The 19,161-nt window shown below is 35.8% G+C and overlaps 1 long non-coding RNA gene across 1 annotated transcript in view; it reads right to left on the reverse strand.

Moving 5' to 3' along the window:
* Positions 1 to 293: 293 nt before the first annotated feature.
* LOC150084648 (uncharacterized) overlaps positions 294 to 19,161 on the reverse strand; it is a 101,140-nt gene continuing 82,272 nt past the window's right edge. Inside the window, exons 5-6 of the long non-coding RNA XR_016547070.1 lie at positions 9,862 to 9,972; positions 294 to 433 (exon numbers count right to left, since the gene is read on the reverse strand). This is a non-coding gene — a long non-coding RNA (uncharacterized LOC150084648). The remainder of the gene's footprint in view (positions 434 to 9,861; positions 9,973 to 19,161) is intronic.

Consider the following 19,161-nt stretch of genomic DNA (forward strand, 5'->3'; position numbering starts at 1 on the left):
CAGCCTATAAAATTAAACAATTATTGGTAGCCTCTGATTTGATAGCCAAGTAGACGTATCAAGCTATGCTAGCAACTCTCTCTCCAGTAAAAAGACAATGAGGAAAACTAACTTATTGCTGTATAACATTAGGAATTTACAAAATTTTTATATCATTCATCTTAAATTGATTGGAAGTTAACTCCCCCCCCCCCATTACATGGAGTGAAGTAAAACATATTCACTTGTCTTTTACAAGCTTTAAGGTATTTATTTTAACCTCATGAAAACTAATAATTTAATGTAAGGAATATAGGATTATTCACATCATTAAAAAGTAAATTTCAGTACAGGTAATGATTACGTCAGAAGTGTCAGCAATACATCTAGTACAACACCAATTATTTTCAGTGTGAACTTTCATAAATGCTTTTCTTCTACTGTAACAATATACCTAGAAAGAAAAACAACATTAATAATTTAATGTAATGTTTCATTGCTATTTCATGCTACCATTACAAGGAACAAATATATGTAGCATAATAAAATATTAGTTATGAAGTTTATATTAAATAAGATTGCAACAAGAGCTAAGAAAAGCAAAAGGCAAAATTTAACAGATTCTTCTTATATTCAAATTACAGATTAGAAAGTAGATAACTTCTGCAGGAAACAAGGACATCATCATCATCAAGAGGAGTGTTTCCATTTACAATGCGTTTCCTCAGCCAAGGACATATTATAGATTAAGAGAAAAATCTGTTGTATACTCAATTCTTACCATCCACTATACTAAGTGTTGCAATCAAACACAGTGGCTGTAATAAACACCTTAAATCTTAGCAATATGAATTCCATACACAGGTACTGTTGGCTACTAAGCCACATTAAGTATAAACATAAGTCAAGTTATGCCTGTCTGGAAATAAGTTGTGATTACTATTATATAAACTTGTTGCCAATAACTGAAAAGAACATGAGTATGTGTAAAGCTCCTCATAAAATACACTATCCTACCATTGATATCTGGACACCCTTTTGCACCATGGGTCAGACAACTATAGATATGATCATAGGTAGGCAAAGAGACAGTAGCATGAAGGAAAGAGCAATCTACAGAGTTAAGATTTCCAGAGTAGAATGATAATAGGGTGTCACAAAATGACCTGGGAGAGCCCTGAAAAGAATTGTTGGCTTTGAATGAGGGTCAACATTTCTGCATCAAATACAGGCCCCCAGTGAGTTGATTAGGTCACGTTACACCAGTACAGGATTCTGCAGGATATGGGTTACCATGGTTGTGTACTGGCCACAAGCTGCTTCTATTAATGCCTGATGCTGTCTAGATTGGTATAAGGCTCACCATCAATAGACCAATAGTTCACCAGTCTGTCATGCCTGAATATGATGGTATCTGTAGACAGTTTGGACTGTATCATACTGACAATGAAGTCTGGTACAGATGGCATGAGGGTCGAGGACCATTGGTTGTTTTGGACAAAACTATTATGGCCAAGGTTTATCCAGATGTTGTGGAAGGCCCATAGCTGTATCAGCAGGACACTTCAATGTCACACTGCTTGCATTGTGACAAACTGACTTGAGAACATGTCCTGTGAAGAGAGACTGCCCAAAAAAACAGAGCTGAAGTGGTCATTAGTTTGAAAAATAATATTGGAGGATATTTACAAAAAGTTTCAGACGACTGTCATGAAGGTTTCAGCACATTATTAGTTTTTCTGTAAATATGCAGGTGTCTGGATATTAATGGCAGAGCAGTACATGAACAAATTCAACACATCTTTACATTCATCACCTTCATTAATTAAAATAATAAACTATTAAATGAAAAGTTTTACAATAAGTATTACTTTATATAGAATAACCTTTGTTACAGCAAATAGCAATTTTGTTTTAAAATTTGGCCCACTGTGACGCTGTGGTAGTTATCATCTAAAATCATTTTAAAAACATAGAACAGACTAAACTTAAAAATGTGAGCTCCTGCTCATTTCTGTTAATGAAGTCATCTATTTTCTCTCCTTATGTTCACAGGCATAGTTGAAATTTCTAACTGAATTTTCCCTACATCTTCCCCTGTGCTGCTCAAAGAAAATCCCCATTCTTCAACTTTGGTAACAAGCAAAATGAGTGTCAAAAAACAGAATTTTTCCTGACTAATGAATTGGAAAGAATTACCTTAGCAATGCCAATAGCTGTAGCACCTGCAATAGCCAAAGCATCCACTTTTTTTTTAAATAGAATCAAGCTTTTGGTATACAAAAATGCTGCATGTAATCATGTTCCCCACCTTGCCAAAATGTTTCTAGTGGAATAGGAAAGCCAGATTGCATATCTCTGCACGCAAGGACTTCGTGAAAATTTTTATGCACAAAAAAATAATTTTAATTTTGCTAAAATTGTTTCTGTAAGATTATATAAGCTAGTAATGTGGATTAGGTTTGGATACTTTAGAAGTTGCTTTTATCATACATGTACCATTGTAACAAAAATGCAGACTTTTTACCACTGGTCAATTCTTAGTCTGTCCATAACTGCAAAGAATTATCTACATTTTCAAATAAGCAATATAGCAGCTACAAGTATCTGCTGTTTCCTCCAATATTTTGATGATTTCACAAACAATATCATCAATTTTAAGATATTTCTTCCTCATGATAGACTTTATTTGGAATGTTCTGATTTATACAATATTTTTTAAAACCACCTGAAAACTGGATTACTTCACTTACCAAGGAAAGATGGATCATTTAAATAAAAATCTTTTCTCTTCTCTAAAGGCTACTGATGGCCTGGTGATCTGGAAATTTTTTTCTTGCTTATTCTGGTCACACTGTGCAATATTCATTGATTTTGACCTACCACGTTGGTTTCTTCACCCCTACAAGCAAATCTAGTCAGGGCATTCTAATATGAATCCTTCTACAATCAATGAAATTAAATGCTCTATTGACTCATTCTTGACAGTTTCCTCAAAATGTACTAAAAAAAGTATAGCAGAATTTGGAATTTTTTTTTTTTTTTTTTTGTTTAATATTAAAAAAGTGGCCAGTTTATTACACCCCCCCCCCCCACCCAAGAAAATGACTATATTCTACCAGAAAAAGTATACACACAGTTCGGTGTGGCTGGTGATAGCTTGTTGATAGGAGGAAAAAACAACGAAGATAAGCCACAATCCTGCAAATGATTGTGGCTTATTTGCCACAATCACTTGGACCCCCAGATCATCCACAATTAAGCAAATGATAGCACAGTACAATAGTGGAGACAAAGGAGTATGTCAGAAAGAATGCTGTATTGAACCCTCTCATAGGCAGCAAGACTACTTTCGTGCTGCATTTGCTTGCTCATTCATTAGAGTTTAACCAAAATCAGCATCTATGTGAAAAGGTGGAACAATTTATTCATGTCAGGGATTTGACTGTCAAAATCTGAGGCAATTGAAGGATGAATGCATGGGTCATTGTTCCTGTGGAATACTTTCAGTAGAGTCCATCTTAACAACTGGCTTCTTCCATACATTGCCAGTAATACTTTGTATGTGCAGCTTTAATATGTTAATATCTGATGTGCTATTTAATCTCAGGACAAACGGATTGTCTAAGTTCCATGTTTATGTGACTGGACTGTCACCTGATAAATTTTTTTATGAAACTACACTTCCAACTTATCACAATACATGATATCTGTATACAACTGCTGATGGCCAAACTGGTGTAGTATTTACTCAACAACCTTAAGAAATAGCCTATCCTTTTAACTTCTATGTTACCAAGGGGATGGGGGGGAGACAGCCATGTGCAATTTACAATAAATCATATGCAAAAACACAACAGACCAAATGTTTGAGGTAAAATAAGGCAAAAATATACTGAGGCATATACATGGAAGTTTTAGGCATATACATGAGTTATATACATGGCATATACATAGAAAAATATACTGAGGCATATACATTGTCACTAGAACATTAACACTTACTGTATAATGTTTATCTGATTCATAGCTTGTTTCTAAATGACTACAGGCAGGGCCGTGCAAAGGTACTTGGGGGGGTATTTGCAAAAGGGGTTAAAGACCTTGATAGTTCCCTCAATTGGGGCCCTGATGCAGTGCATCCAATGCACTCCCCATTTGGAAGGCCCTGACTACAGGTATTTTATACCAGGGTGAAGCCTTAGAACAGTAATAACTGAGGACACCATCTTCAAACATTGACACTTCAATAAGTGCCCAAAGTGAGAACCTTTCATAACACAGCAGGCCTTTCTATCAACATTGAAGATTACTACATGGAATCTTGCAACCAGTTCCTCCAAATTATGGGGTACTGAAATATATATTAGCTGCTTTGAATGTCCCAAAGAAGGAAAAGTCCAGAGAACTTAAGACCAAGAGACCTTGGTGCCCAGGAATGGGCCACACCTGTCTCCACCTTACTGAGAATATCATATCCAGCAACTGGTTGACCTCTTAGCCAAAACATGCAAGTATAATGTAATATTGAAACCAGAGGCCTTGATGGGCTATCAATGGAAACATTTCATTCAGTACTGATAAACAGACATTAAAGATGAAACAAAAGCAAGCATTTTAAATTAGAGGTCATATGAGTAGTAGCTCATACACCTCAAGTGTAAATGGAGTGTTCACTGGTGAATCGGGCACCTCCGTAGCCAGGTGGGAAGGAGCAACAGTGCGTAGCACACGCTTCTTGATTAGACCGGTGCTAGAGTCCATCATCACCAAATACGGAGGATGCAGCAGGGTCAGGCAATGACCACCGCATATCCTGGAGCAATATGGCCTTAGTTGCTAATGCTCCTAAAAACCAAAAAATAACAATAACTGGTGAATCTGCCTGTTTTCTAGAAGAGAACTCCCAAGTTTCCATAAGATAAATCATGCAACTAACATAGTCACATTCCCAAGGAGGCTATAAAAATTCCTTGCATCATTTATGGGATTTGAATCCAGGTCTTTCCTTCTCACTGTGGAAGGACTGTGATTATAACCACTGTACTAGTCTAAAGGGCAGGAAGTGATGTCATAAAAGTTGTGTGCTATAATTTGCAACGGTGTCTTAATCCAATATGTGCAGAGAAGTCTCAACATTAGGTTTTCATGTGCAACTTATTGTACCGTGCATGCGTGCACACTTATTTTAAGGATATTTTCCACCTGGACTTTCTTTGTCATATTTGGGTTAAAATTTTTGAATTTGATATTAAATTGGACGACATACTACCATTTAGATTTTACTTTACAATCTATGAATTTGTCTATTCAACTGTTCCGTTGCCCCCAAGTTTAGTCCGAACTATTATCACTGTACTCCTGAAACAAAAACACAATGGGTGTGTGAAGGCAGTTTGTGTCAAGTCTCTTCATACTATGACCATTGTTTTTTCTGTCTTCAAATAAAATAAGTTTATGCTTGTTTCAGAAGTACACTGAAAAAAAGCTGATTAAGAATTTTTTTTTTTTTTAAATCTTAGAAATCATAAAATCCAAACAGCAACGTTTAGTCCAATTTTAACATCAAATTCGAGAATTTCAGTCCAAATATGACAAATAGCCTAAAGTTAAAAATTTCTTTTTATACTCTAATGCAAGCAAATAGGGGTTAAGCAATCAAATGGGTTTACATAGTAAACCCATTTGATTGCTTAACTAACTGTTTTTTGACAGCAAGTGTATTGGCACTTCAGTTATCAATGGGCTGTGTTGTTTTTTTTTTGTGGAAGTACATGGGCATCAAAATGTGCAAATTGCATACATTACTTCAGAATCACAGCTAGCCCAATAACAATGTTGCTTGTTTCTGGCATGACCGCATAGGTCAGGAGTTTAAGACTATTCACTTTGACAAGAATATTATCATTAAACATTTTGTAGTGATGTGACTGGAACTATTTTTCAATTCAAAAGCACATACTACTACACTCCTGTGTTGACTTGTGGGCTGTCAGACTTATATATATATATATCCAAGTATAACAAAGCAAATATTAAATGTTATCATAAATATAAATATTATAATAAATATTAAGTAGTCACATAACCAATTAATGCCATCTAGGACGATTAAACATTACATCGGTCTGTATGAATATGAGTTAAGTTAATAATGGTAAGAGTTTTTTAAAGGTAAAATATGATATACTAGCTTATCAGGTAAACCATAAACCATGGCGGGTACCCAACGTGACCTGGAAAAAATCAATCTATGCCATGACATAAGCCATAAATTATAAACATATATAAAAATAAAAATACCATTAAAATGTTAGTTATGGCAATAAGATACATTGCAAGGGACTATCAACCATAATTAACGAGCTATCCGTTTCTGTAGTCATCGTCCAGCATAACTATGTCCTAATATACGTAAAATAGTATTAAGTTAGAGCCAAATGTATCAATTTTGTAGTAGTTAGAGCCAAAAGTATAAAATTTGTAGCAAGTTAGAGCCAAAAGTATAAAATTTGTAGCAAGTTAGAGCCAAATGTATAAAATTTGTAGTAAGTTAGAGCCAAATGGTAGTAATAAAATTTGTTAATTAATCCCAAATTTAGCAGTAAACTGGCAAGATGACTGTTAGCCCGACGGATAGCCAAAATTTTAAATTAAATTAAAATTAAAATTATAATTATAGAAAGCTATAATTATATAGCTCTTTCTATAATTTTAATTTAATTTAAAATTATGGCTATCCGTCGGGCTAACAGTCATCTTGCCAGTTTACTGCTAAATTTGGGATTAATTAACAAATTTTATTACTACCATTTGGCTCTAACTTACTACAAATTTTATACATTTGGCTCTAACTTGCTACAAATTTTATACTTTTGGCTCTAACTACTACAAAATACTTTTGGCTCTAACTACTACAAAATTTATACATTTGGCTCTAACTTAATACTATTTTACGTATATTAGGACATAGTTATGCTGGACGATGACTACAGAAACGGATAGCTCGTTAATTATGGTTGATACATTGTAAGGGTTAGCCCTCGAAAAAGTCCCTTGCAATGTATCTTATTGCCATAACTAACATTTTAATGGTATTTTTATTTTTATATATGTTTATAATTTATGGCTTATGTCATGGCATAGATTGATTTTTTCCAGGTCACGTTGGGTACCCGCCATGGTTTATGGTTTACCTGATAAGCTAGTATATCATATTTTACCTTTAAAAAACTCTTACCATTATTAACTTAACTCATATATATATATATATATATATGAAATAATATGGTGGGTTCAAAAAAAAACAAAAAAAAAAAAAAAAACAAAAACTTGTATTCACCCAGAAGTAGTTGCGATAGAAAAATATAATTCTGTTTGATACCTTAATCTCTATAGCAACCATATGAATTTTGCTTTTGATCTGTCAATTCACTACTTTGCTGAATAAAGTGCAAGTGTCACAATGGATAAAGTGGAATACAGATCAGTGATTCAGTTCCTCTTTCTGCAAAGAAAAACACCCAAAACAATCTATGAAGAAATCCCAGGACACCCGGCATATGCTGTAACAGAAGAGACTGTTGCAAAAACTGAGGGATTAATGTTAAAGTGCTGTATTAGTGTAAAGTCTGTGGAGAACATCATCCAGTTGCATATGAGTAAAGTGTTCACTAGATGAGTTCCCAGACTTCTGATCCCTTATCAGAAGGAAAGGGCATAATGTGCACATGAAATGTTAATGTGCCAGGAAAAGCAAGAGGAAGTCTTTTCTTTGTGGAAAACACTTCTGCTGATGAGGTAATTACCACTGTTGAGCAGTGGTTTGAAGGACAGAGGTGTTCTACAAAACTGGCCCGTGGAAGTGTATTGAGATGTGGTAAGTATATTTTGTTTGGTGACTATGTTGAAAAAGCGTAATATGGTGTTTGTTTCAACCTTCTATCAACTATTTTTGGATGAATACAAATTTTTTTTTTTTTTTTGAATCCCCTCATATAAAAAGAAAAATCATAGGAGTTTACAATTATTAATTTATACAGTAATACCCCGAAGTTACGCGATAGGTGGGTCCGACGAAAATCGCGTAAGTCGAATTCGCGTAAGTCGGGGTACAACTTTGCATATAAATACATATAAATTTTGCTTAATTGGGACCAAGGACTAACAAAAACACTAGTTTAGAAGAAAAATATTAATAAAATTGCAGTTCTTTATACATATTAATACAAAATATGTATTAAAAAAACAAATGACTTACGTAAAAAAGTTATTTCGATGTCGATGGCTTCATAAAATCTAACAAATTCGTCTGACGACACAGCGCGTTCTTTTTTTCACGCAGAATTTCTTCGTAGCAAGCTAATAATTTTTTTTATTCCTTGCTTTGTAGCTATAACGCGTTCTTCGTTGGAGTCTGTTTTCTAAAATTTTTAAGCCCTTTACAATTGAGCCCTTTTCAATTTTCAACCTGTCAAGTTTGCAATTGTCATGTGCTTTTCGCCGTTGCTTCATTTAGGCCTGTAGCACGTGCAATATTACATGGTCTTTCATTTCGCTCAAAGCGTTTCACAATTTCATATAAAAAATATGAAATCCACCAGTCCACCTCTATCGACAGAGGTGGACTGGCCATGAGCCTTACCGGGGAAACCCCGGTGGGCCAGTGTGATTTTGGCCATAAACCATAGTATGAGGCCACTATAAATTTTCCAGGGTAAGAATTTTTGACCCAGTCCGCCTCTGTTTATCGATAATTGCTTTTCTTTTTCTCTCTGAATCTGCAGTGTCTTCACCAGGACGCTTCCTTTTCACACCTTTTAATTAAGTATTTTACTCATTTTTAGGGAATAAAGCACAATTACAAAACGAGGAGGCACGCTTGATACGCATAAACAAAGCTGCGCGCATGTAGCAACTGAATAAACAACACCATAAAGGCAGAGATACACTATTAACACCTCACATTTCTAGGGGTTACTACCATAAAACAATAAAAATCCAGTTGCGTTTCTGCTAGTTAAATCTGTTATAAACTGGTAGTAAACTCGATCTAATTGCATTTGCGATTATACCGATAGCTGGAATTGTGTTGGTTTTTACGTTATTATGGTGAAATGTGTTTCCCCTTCACTGATATAAAAAACATAAAAGCAACAAAGTTGAATTTTGTTCATCTTTCGCTCTCATTCTCCGCCGTCGCACCGTATATCGATAACATATGAAAAACGACCTTGAAGATAGTGGGCGGCAGTGTTGCCAAACGAAAAAAATCAAGAACCGCGTAACTCCGAGTTCGCGTAAGTCGGGGTAGCGTAAGTCGGGGTATTACTGTATTGTTAAACTCCATCAATCAGCTGTAGTTTCCATCATGCAGTTTAGGTCCCATTTATCACACTTTCATTTCTGCAATATATGCTGCAAAACTCACTTTCACATATGACAATACACCTTCCCTCTTATGCCAAATCATCTCTTTTTATAGCTTAGCGACAGTGACCATTCTGGAATAAATCCAAATCATGGCTCTATTGTGATATTGTTACTTTAGATGATATACAATTTTTTACCATTATTAACATCAGTTATGTCTGTTTTGATATTTAAACAATTGTAACTGCTTGCCACTAACAAATTAGGAAGAAAATCCTTGGAAACATCTTGCTTAGATTTTATTATTAAAGATTATTTTCATATCTAATAACAAATGCAATGCCATAACAGTCACTCCTGACCATTAAATGCTTGCTTCTGGTAAATCTTATAAATACAATTATAGTTGGCCATGTTCTATTGATTATGTTTATTTACCCAGTTTTATGATAATCAGATAACACACATTATCAGAAATGCAGAAAAAAAATATTCAAGGAAAAATTATACCTGTATTCAAGCTTCAGCGAAGTATCACAAACGCTATTCTCCTAAGGCCTCCTTAATCCCATTTACAATCTTCTGCATTTTTTGTTCAGTATCCACAAATCCATCACCATTCTGAAATGTGTGAATAAACAGTTACACATACTTTATTGCAAATTTCAATAAATACACTCAAGGCAGTACACAGTCAGTTCCGCTATAACATGCATTTTGGCAACGTGAATTTGCTCCAATGCGACTGATATATTAGGGAACAGTGAGAGTACAAAACGATTTTCGCGTTGGCTGCAATTTTGTCTGTGAGTAACACCAGGTGAATGCAAAACCCAGCACCAAGCTGAACGTAGCCACCTGTGCAACAATAAATACAAGTTTATGAAGCTTAAAAAATGTCAAATGTGTGAGAGCTATATTTTCCATTTACTGTAGTTGTAGTGGTCAGAGACACACTATTGTCATTCGTTGTATTTACAAGATAACACATGATACTGTAGGCCAGTGGTTTTAGACCTTTTTTAATAATGGCACCCCTGATTAATTTATTTTGTGGCACCCCTACTCAATTTTCTGCCTGTTCGACCTGATTGTGTGTACACACACACACACACACACACACACACACACACACACACACACACACACACACGTTCAAAGAAAGTGCATCACCCCTTAAAATTGTAATTGTCTTCCGAATAACCTAAGTATATAGCAACATTTCTTACAGATTGCATCAGATAAGATTGACATGCATAGGTGATGATGTAATATTGCATCGGCTGTTACTTTCAGCTATATAAGCACAATCTGCAACAGTTGCAGTGATTCCTTGCTTGTATCAGGACGACGAGTTACGAGCAGTTCATGCCACAAAAAAAGTGCTATGTTGCTTTACGTGAGGATGTTCTTCTTGTCATATTGCTTAAGAAGTGTCTTGTAATCAGTCAACAGTGAGTAGATTCTTTCCAAACTCAAGAATACTAGTTCTACTGATAGGAAAAAAGGAACTGGAAGCAAATGAATCTCCATTCCAAAACAGGGCCGCGTTTTAGCATTAGCAGAGGCATATGTTGCAAGAAAGCAAGTTTATGCAGCATCAGCCAAAAAAAAAAAAAACACCTCTCCCATTTCACCCCTCCGTTTGATCCAAATAGCTGTCCAGTTCAGCCTTAAATTTATTTAGGCTATCAACTTCCACAACAAAGGATGGAAGTCTGTTTAACCAACCAACTACCCACTGGCTAAAGGCAAACTTCTGCACATCTATCTTTCCTCAATTTGAATTTATGCCCTCTCAGATGATTATTCTGGGCAAGAGAAAGAATCCCATCAGCATTGAGCATGCTCATACCATTCAAGGTTTTATAAACATCAATCAGATCCCCTCGCAGATGCCTAGTCTCCAGACACTGTAATTTGCAAACTTTAAGCCTTTCTTCATAAGAGCAACCCTTTGTTCCATTCACTAATCTTGTTGCCCTTCTCTGTACTCGTTTCAACAGCTCTACATCCTTCTTAAAATGAGGCCTCCAAACCTGTATACAGTACTAAAGGTGTGGCCTGACCATCGCCTTATACAAGGGGATAATCACCTCCTTATCCCTGCTAGAAAAATTCCTGTATATCACTGACAAGACACCATGAGCTGCTCTTGCAGACCATCTGCACTGCTCAGAAAACTTCATATCTGCCTGCACAATTACCCCCAGGTCATTTTCATTCTCTACCACTGTCAGTGTAGTACCACAGAGTTGATACATTACTCTGGTGTTACTGCTTCCTATATGTAGTACTTTACATTTGTCAATGTTAAACTTCATTTGCCACCTCTCAGCCCAATCTGCTCAACTTTTCTAGATCCTGTTGCAGCAGCATACTGTCAGTGTCCTTAACAACCCTGCTAACCTTCGTATCATCTATAAACTTGGACAGTAAGCTTGATATACCATCATCAATATGATTTATAAATACAGAAAACAACAATGAACCCTGAGGGACTCCACTAATAACATTAACCCACAATGAGCAGTGTCCATTGGTTACCACTTTCTCTCTTCTCCCACTCAACCATCCCTTTAGCAATAACAGCAATTTGCCTCCAATGCCACACTGCTCCAATTTGTTTTGAAGCGCTTATGCCTTAAAAACAGTAAAGCTTCTTCAACTGAGCTGAAAAGAGAATGGGAAGAACATACAGGAGTGGTAGCAAATGCAGTAACAGTCAGAAGATGCCTCTTCAAAAATGGACTTGTAGCCTGTCGTCCTAAGAAGAAGCCCCTCCTCACACAAAAAATGAAAAAGACCAATTAATTTGGTGTAAGGAGCATGTCAAATGGACCCCCAAGCAGTGGAAGTCAGGTATTTTCTGCGATGAGAAGAAATTGAACCTGCATGGCTCTGATGGGAGACAAACGATTCGCTGTAGAGGTGGTGAAGAATATCATCCAGACTGTATGGTGTCTACAGTGAAATTTCCTACCAGCCAAATGATATGGGGGTGCATTTTGTATCCCAAAGTAGGTCACTTACAGTTTATAAAGGGTTCCATAAATGCCAGTGGATACCTGGCTATATTGGAATGCAAATTGCTGCCAACCATTAGAGACCATTTCAACCTGCCAAGTAACTGCATCTTTCATGAAGACTCTGCTCCTTGTCATCAGACAAAAAATGTAAGTAGGCACTTCTGTAGTTACTTTAGCTTCATTTCTGCTTTATTGGTTCAACAGCAATATGTTTACATTAGTTACAGGTGAAAAAATGGTCCATTACAATTCTTAGCTGTTCAAGAAACATCCTGGACCTGAATCCTATAGAGAACTGTTGGCATTGTGTAGAATCTGCACTTGCTAGAAAGAAACCAAAGACCCTTCATGATCTTCAGGAAGCCATAATTCGTGTTTGGAACCACAAACTAACAGTTGATTATCTTCAGAAATGATCTTGTCCATGCCTCGATGGTGTGCTGCTTTCATCAGGGCCTGAGCCGGTTCAACTAAATATTAGTTTGCACCTGGTGAACTTTTCATTTTGTTTTCCATTTAAAATGATAAACTGAAGCAAATTGAAGGCTTCTCATAACATTTCAGCCATAATTGTTGTGTTTACCAAAACTGTTGTATAAAGGTTGCAAATGCTTATTTTGGAATATTTTGATAGCACCTGTCAAATATTACTTAGCGCTGCCTTAACTATTAATAAATATCTTTTGTTTATATTTCTATTTGTCATGCTAGTCATTAATTTAACATACTATTGCAAAAAAGGGTTAGAAATGTGAAATTCCTAAGTGATGCACTTTCTTTGAACACCAGTGTATATAATAATTTTATCCTTTATATACAGGTACTAAATAAACAAATTATAGATCACTACAAAATTAAATATATACCTTACACCTTTTTATAATGAAATAAATATATAAATTAAAAAAATAATAAGTTTAAGTAACTTAAACCCAAATTACGTGGCACCCCTGGAATGTTATTGTGGCACCGTGGTTGAAAACCACTGCTGTAGGCCGATTCATGTTTTTGGGAGCTCACATTTTTCTCTTTGCAGTTTTCAGTTTAGTGAGCTTTTCTGTTAGTGCAATCTAATTATAAACGGGTAGTCAACTTGATCTTATTGCTTTTCCGATAATACCGATAGCTAAACTTGTGTGGTTTTTACGTTATTATGGTGAAATGTATAAGTTATATGCACAAACTTTCAGAATCTTCCCTTCACTTCTGTTTCTTAAGCTTCCTATTTTTAATGCATGAAATTGTTACTGTGTATCTCACTTATGCAATTTGTTCATGCCATGTTCGTCATTATGAATTGCTTATCTTTTTTACTGTTACAATCCTATATATATCAGTAAACAGAAATATCAGTTACTATGCATATATAACAGTGCTATACTTACTGTTTTTATTTATTTATTAGAAATTTAAGGCGTTTAAGCCTGTGTTAGCAATTTTATTGGGTTTTATCTTTTTTTTTTTTTTTTTAGTGTTTTATGTACCACACAATTTTTTTTTAAGTACTCTGCCCCCATCCCTATTGTTTTTAATGTGTGAAATACCATAACATGGAGATTTTTAGGAACACGTGCCGTGTTATAGCAGAGCTGGCTGTAATGAGTTCAAATTCAACAAGAAATTAAAATATCAGTTGCTACATTCAACTTTCAATATATGTGATAGTAATGTATTGCAACACCAGTTATAATGGTATTACATGCTGTTATCAACCAGTGAAGTTTAATAAGCAGCCTTTTAGTGTCTAAAAACCACTGTGTAATTTAAAATATATACAAACATTTCCTTGTCATCTGCACCTAACACCTGCCTTTCTAGAGATAGAGGAAAGGGTTCTATGGTAGCTATGACAAGAAAAACTGCTGGAAGACTTGTAAAACAATAAACAGCACTGTTGTGAAAGAGCATATTGTGGGGGGGGGGGAAATGGCTGCAGTAACTGATGTCACATCTGGTGTAGGCATGGTCATGTGAGAGGGAAAGGAACCATTAACAAGGTGTAGAGTAATAAGGGTTACCTAATTGCCTAGATTTTTTATTTATTTATTTTTTTTTTTGGGAGGGGGGGGTGGCAGCATCTAAATAGGAGGACTGCAACTAGAATATATGCCACCATCACTGCTGGGTGATCTGACCCAAGAAACTATTGTGAGCTTAACATTCATCTAATCATTTTTATCTTTTTTGACATAACTTTTTTCTGTAATTTATGTGCCTAATATTGTTATTACATCGCTAAACTTTCTTTAAACTTCATTTTTACACAACAAAGAAAGAAAGCTTAAATTACACTGTATGAGATTATTTAGAATCTTAGCATTAGCAGAGGCATACGGTGCAAGAAAGCAAGCTTATGCAGCATCAGCCAAAAAAAAACTCTCCCATTTCACCCCTCCATTTATTCCAAATGCCTGTCTCTAGCTCAGCCTTAAATTTATTTAGGCTATTAGCTTCCACAACAAAAAATGGAAGCCTGTTCCACCAATCAACTACCCACTAGCTAAAGGCAAATTTCCACACCTCTATTCTACAATCATCTTTCCTCAATTTGATACTGTGCCCTCTCAGGTTCTTAGTCTGAGCAAGAGGAAGAATCCGAACAGCACTCAGCTTGCTCAACCCATTCAAGGTGTTATACAGCTCAATCAGATCACCTTGCAGGTGCCTACTTTCCAGGCACTGCAATTTGCAGAACTTAAGCCTTTCTTGGTAAGAGCACCCCTTTGTTCCCCTCACCAATCTTGTTGCCCTTCTTTGTACTCGTTCTAGCAACTCTACATCTTTCCTAAAATGAGGCCTCCAGACCTGTACACAGTACTCTAGGTGTGGCCTGACCATTGCCTTGGATAATGACCTCCCTATCCCTGCTAGCAAAATTCCTATATATCATTGACAAGCCTCCGTGACCTGCCCTGGTAGCCCATCTGCACTACTCAGCAAACTTCATATTTGACTGCACAATTACCCCCAGGTATGTTTCTCTGCAGTTATTGCTACCCATATGCAGTACTTTGCATTTGTCAATGTCAAATTCAGTTGCCACTTCTCAGCCCACTTTCCCAACTTATCCAGTTGGAGTAGCATACTGTCTTTACTGTTGTTAACAACCCTGCCAACCTTTGTATCATCTGCAGACTTGGGCATTAAACCTGATATATCTTCATCAATATCATTGATAAACATACAAAACAACAATGGGACCAACACCGAACCCCGGGGAACTCCACTAATAACATTTGTCCACAAAGTTGTTGAAGTGGGATTTATTGGCGCAAGGGCTGCTATGACCAAAATGTGCCTATAACTTAAGATTGTCCACAAAGAGCAGTGTCCATTGATTATCACTCTGTCGTCTCCCACTCAGCCATCCTTCTATCCATTGTAGCAACTCACTCTTAATGCCATACCTCTCCAATTTGTACAGCAGTCTTCCATGTGCAACAGTATCAAAAGCTTTCCTGAAATCCAAGTATAATACTGTGCTAATATACTGTCTGTGTTTGACAAAAGTTCACTTAACAAAGTTGCACATTAATGCAAAAAGTTTATACCCTTTCTCAGTTAAACTTCAAATTTTTGTTACAAAGAAAACATGCCAAGTGCCTGTGTTTCCCAACCTTCCTTACAGCCAACATCCTGAATCCTTGTGAACATGCTCTAGACTGTCAGAGAGTCAAAGAATTACAATGTTAATAAGATCAGTGTTATTGCTGATAGTGACAAATTAAAGTACTGTTGTTCTAATTATTGAAGAGGAAGAATTTTTGTTTCAGGTGCTCACCTTCTCTAACATGACCTCCTCTTCACCTGTTTTGTATTTTCAAAGATGATTCTAATATGGAATACAACCTCAACATAAGCAGACCTGTCTAGGAAGCTGAAGAAAAAGCAACAAGCTCTGTAGATCTACACTTTCTTCAAGCTGAGAGATCCATACACTCCTTACTTTGACTCAGAACCTTAGCGCCATTAACTTTGACCAGTAAATGAATCATTTTGTTTCATTTTTTTTTTTATACTGTATATTTATTTCAATTCATTATGGTTCATTTAAAATGGCTGTTTATTATAATATAGACATACATGTATACTATATATGTATGTACTGTCGCAGGTCACTACATCCCATTTTCCACCTTTAAATTAATGGAAAATTCATTTTCATTTGATGAACTTGAATCAGGGAATGAATCTTTACCAAATAATTATCTAACTCTTAAATGTAATATCTCATTAATAAAAATTAAATTTAAAAATATTAACAGTAACACATTAAAATCTTAAAATAAGTGAAATGGGGATAGGTCAATATTAATAATAATTAAAGCAAATAAGTCTAGATTAAGTTTAGTAATATTTACTATTTTAAACACTATACTTTACTGCATACATAAGCACTATGTACTTATAACAATTATGTATGTGCACAGAGCTTATAATTAAGCTGTCATACTGACTACATTGCCAGTTATAGCTTGCATCATTTTGGAATGTTGCCAATATGCCTTATTATGCTATTTTGTTAAAGTCTGTTAGAGGTTTCAGCCATGTTCTGGTAGGCTTGGTCCTTCAAATAACCCAACCTCAGTCAATATGAACCAAAAATTACATTAACTGGATTGGGCAAATGAGGTGGCAAGGAGATAGGAAATTCTGCACCTCTGAAACATGTCACTGGGCAAGCAATATGCAAGTGGTGCTCTCTATCCTGCACAAAATTGCTGTACCCAAGCAGCCTCGAGCTTGAAGGGTGGAAAGAATACACTGGGGTGAGGAATTCAAGTTATCATGCACCAGTCACACTATATGTGATAGGACTGTGGTTCAACATCCCCAAAGAATAGTACTATTATGAACATAGAGGTGAAACCACATTACTTTGTGGTTTCACCTCTGGCAGGACACTTCACACAGATGTGAGGTGTCCTACCAGTCTGAAGAATGTTCAAAATCCTATACTATCCACTTCTATCATAGCCAGGAATTGAACAGCAAAACCCAAATGTTTCCCAGTATCATGAGGTCAGTTCATGCAATATATTTAAAATATAGTTATACAACTTATAGTACCTGTATAAGTTGCATATGACCACATATGGTTGACCATGAAAGGTTCAATTGTGTAGCAACTTCAGTAATACAAATGGCTGTATTCTTGATCATCAAACAGAGATCTCATCAATGCCCTCAGACTGGTATGCTATGGCAGTAATCTTTATACATGATTACATTATACTTTTATACATTATACTTCATACAATCTTTATGCATTAATTATGAGGGATTCTGTAAGGAAGGGGAGGACAGAAGCTTACTAAACTGTAACAGGGAGCTAAATGATTTTGTAATAACGGAGAGCAAAGTGGAAGAGAAAAACTTAAAGGTACCTGGGGCAGATGGAATCTGTCCAGTTATTACTGAAGGAGGCAGTGAGGGAAATTAGCAAACCCTTAGCCATAATTATGAGAGCATCCTTAGATTCATGGGAGGTCCCCGTGGACGGCAGAGGTGCAAATGTATCCCCGATTCACAAAGGGGGGGTTCAAAGGTTCAAAGGTCTGTTAGTTTAACTTCTGTTCCATGGCAAATAATGGAGACACTGGTTAAAGAAGTGATGCAGGATCACCTACACAAGACTGCAGTAACAGTTACACACAGCATGGATTTGTTAAGGGGAAGTCTTGGCTGACCAATTTGACTGGATACTACAATGTGGTCAGCACAAAGGAACTGGATGCAAAAAAAAAAAAAAAAAAAAAAATTAATAATTTTGATATGATATACTTGGATTTCAGAAAATCTTTTGATACTGTTGCACATGGAAGACTGCTGTACAAATTGTAGTGGTATGGCATTACCACTTTTATCCCTTGCAGCAACTTGCTGCAAGGGATAAAAGGATGGTGGTTGAGTGGGAGATGGCAAAGAGTGGTAATAAATGGACACTGCTCTACATGGACTAATGTTATTAGGGGAGTCCCCCAGGATTCGGTGCTGGGCCCAGTGTTGTTTTGTGTATTTATCAATGATATCGATAACGGTATATCAGGCTTAATGTACAAATTTGCATATGACACCAAGGCTGGCAGGATTGTTAATGATAGTAGACAGTATGCTACTGCAACAGGATCTAGAAAAGTTAGGCAGATGGGCTGAGAAGTGGAAACTGAAATTTAACATTGACAAATGCAAAGTACTGCATATTCTTATAGCAGTAACCCAAGAGAAACATATCAACTGTGTGATACTCCATTCAGGGAGGTGGAGAATGAAAAACACCTGGGAGTAATTGTGTAGTCAGAAATGAAGTTCTCTGAACAGTGCAGAGGGGCTGCCAGAGCAGGTCGTGTTTTGTCAATGATATACAGGCAACTCTCAGTTTATGAACGTTATAATTCATTCAAAATTTCTTAAAGTCGCCAATAGATATTCCTTATAAAACAAAATGGCAAACGTATAGTGAACATAATTGTAAGATTTATATAAATAAACTTTTAAAAAATGTATTTATTACAATAATTATCAGAAAATTAATAAGATAATTACACTGAACTGTTTTTGGTTAATAAAACTAATCTAGCCAGTAAAAAAAAACTGTTGGTTTACATGCCACGCCACATAGAATGTTGAAGTCTGATGAAGATATTGATGAGCAAAAGTTGAATACATATGTATGTACAGTATTTATATTATGTTAGTACTAATTTTCTTTATTTCTATTTTGTAACTCTGTTTTTAATTAAAATTAAGAAGTATGACGTCTTGTTTTTTCATTCTTTTC

Source organism: Mastigoproctus giganteus, chromosome 6 (assembly GCF_048544385.1).
Source record: "Mastigoproctus giganteus isolate SK-2022 chromosome 6, ASM4854438v1, whole genome shotgun sequence".
NCBI lineage: Eukaryota > Metazoa > Arthropoda > Arachnida > Uropygi > Thelyphonidae > Mastigoproctus > Mastigoproctus giganteus.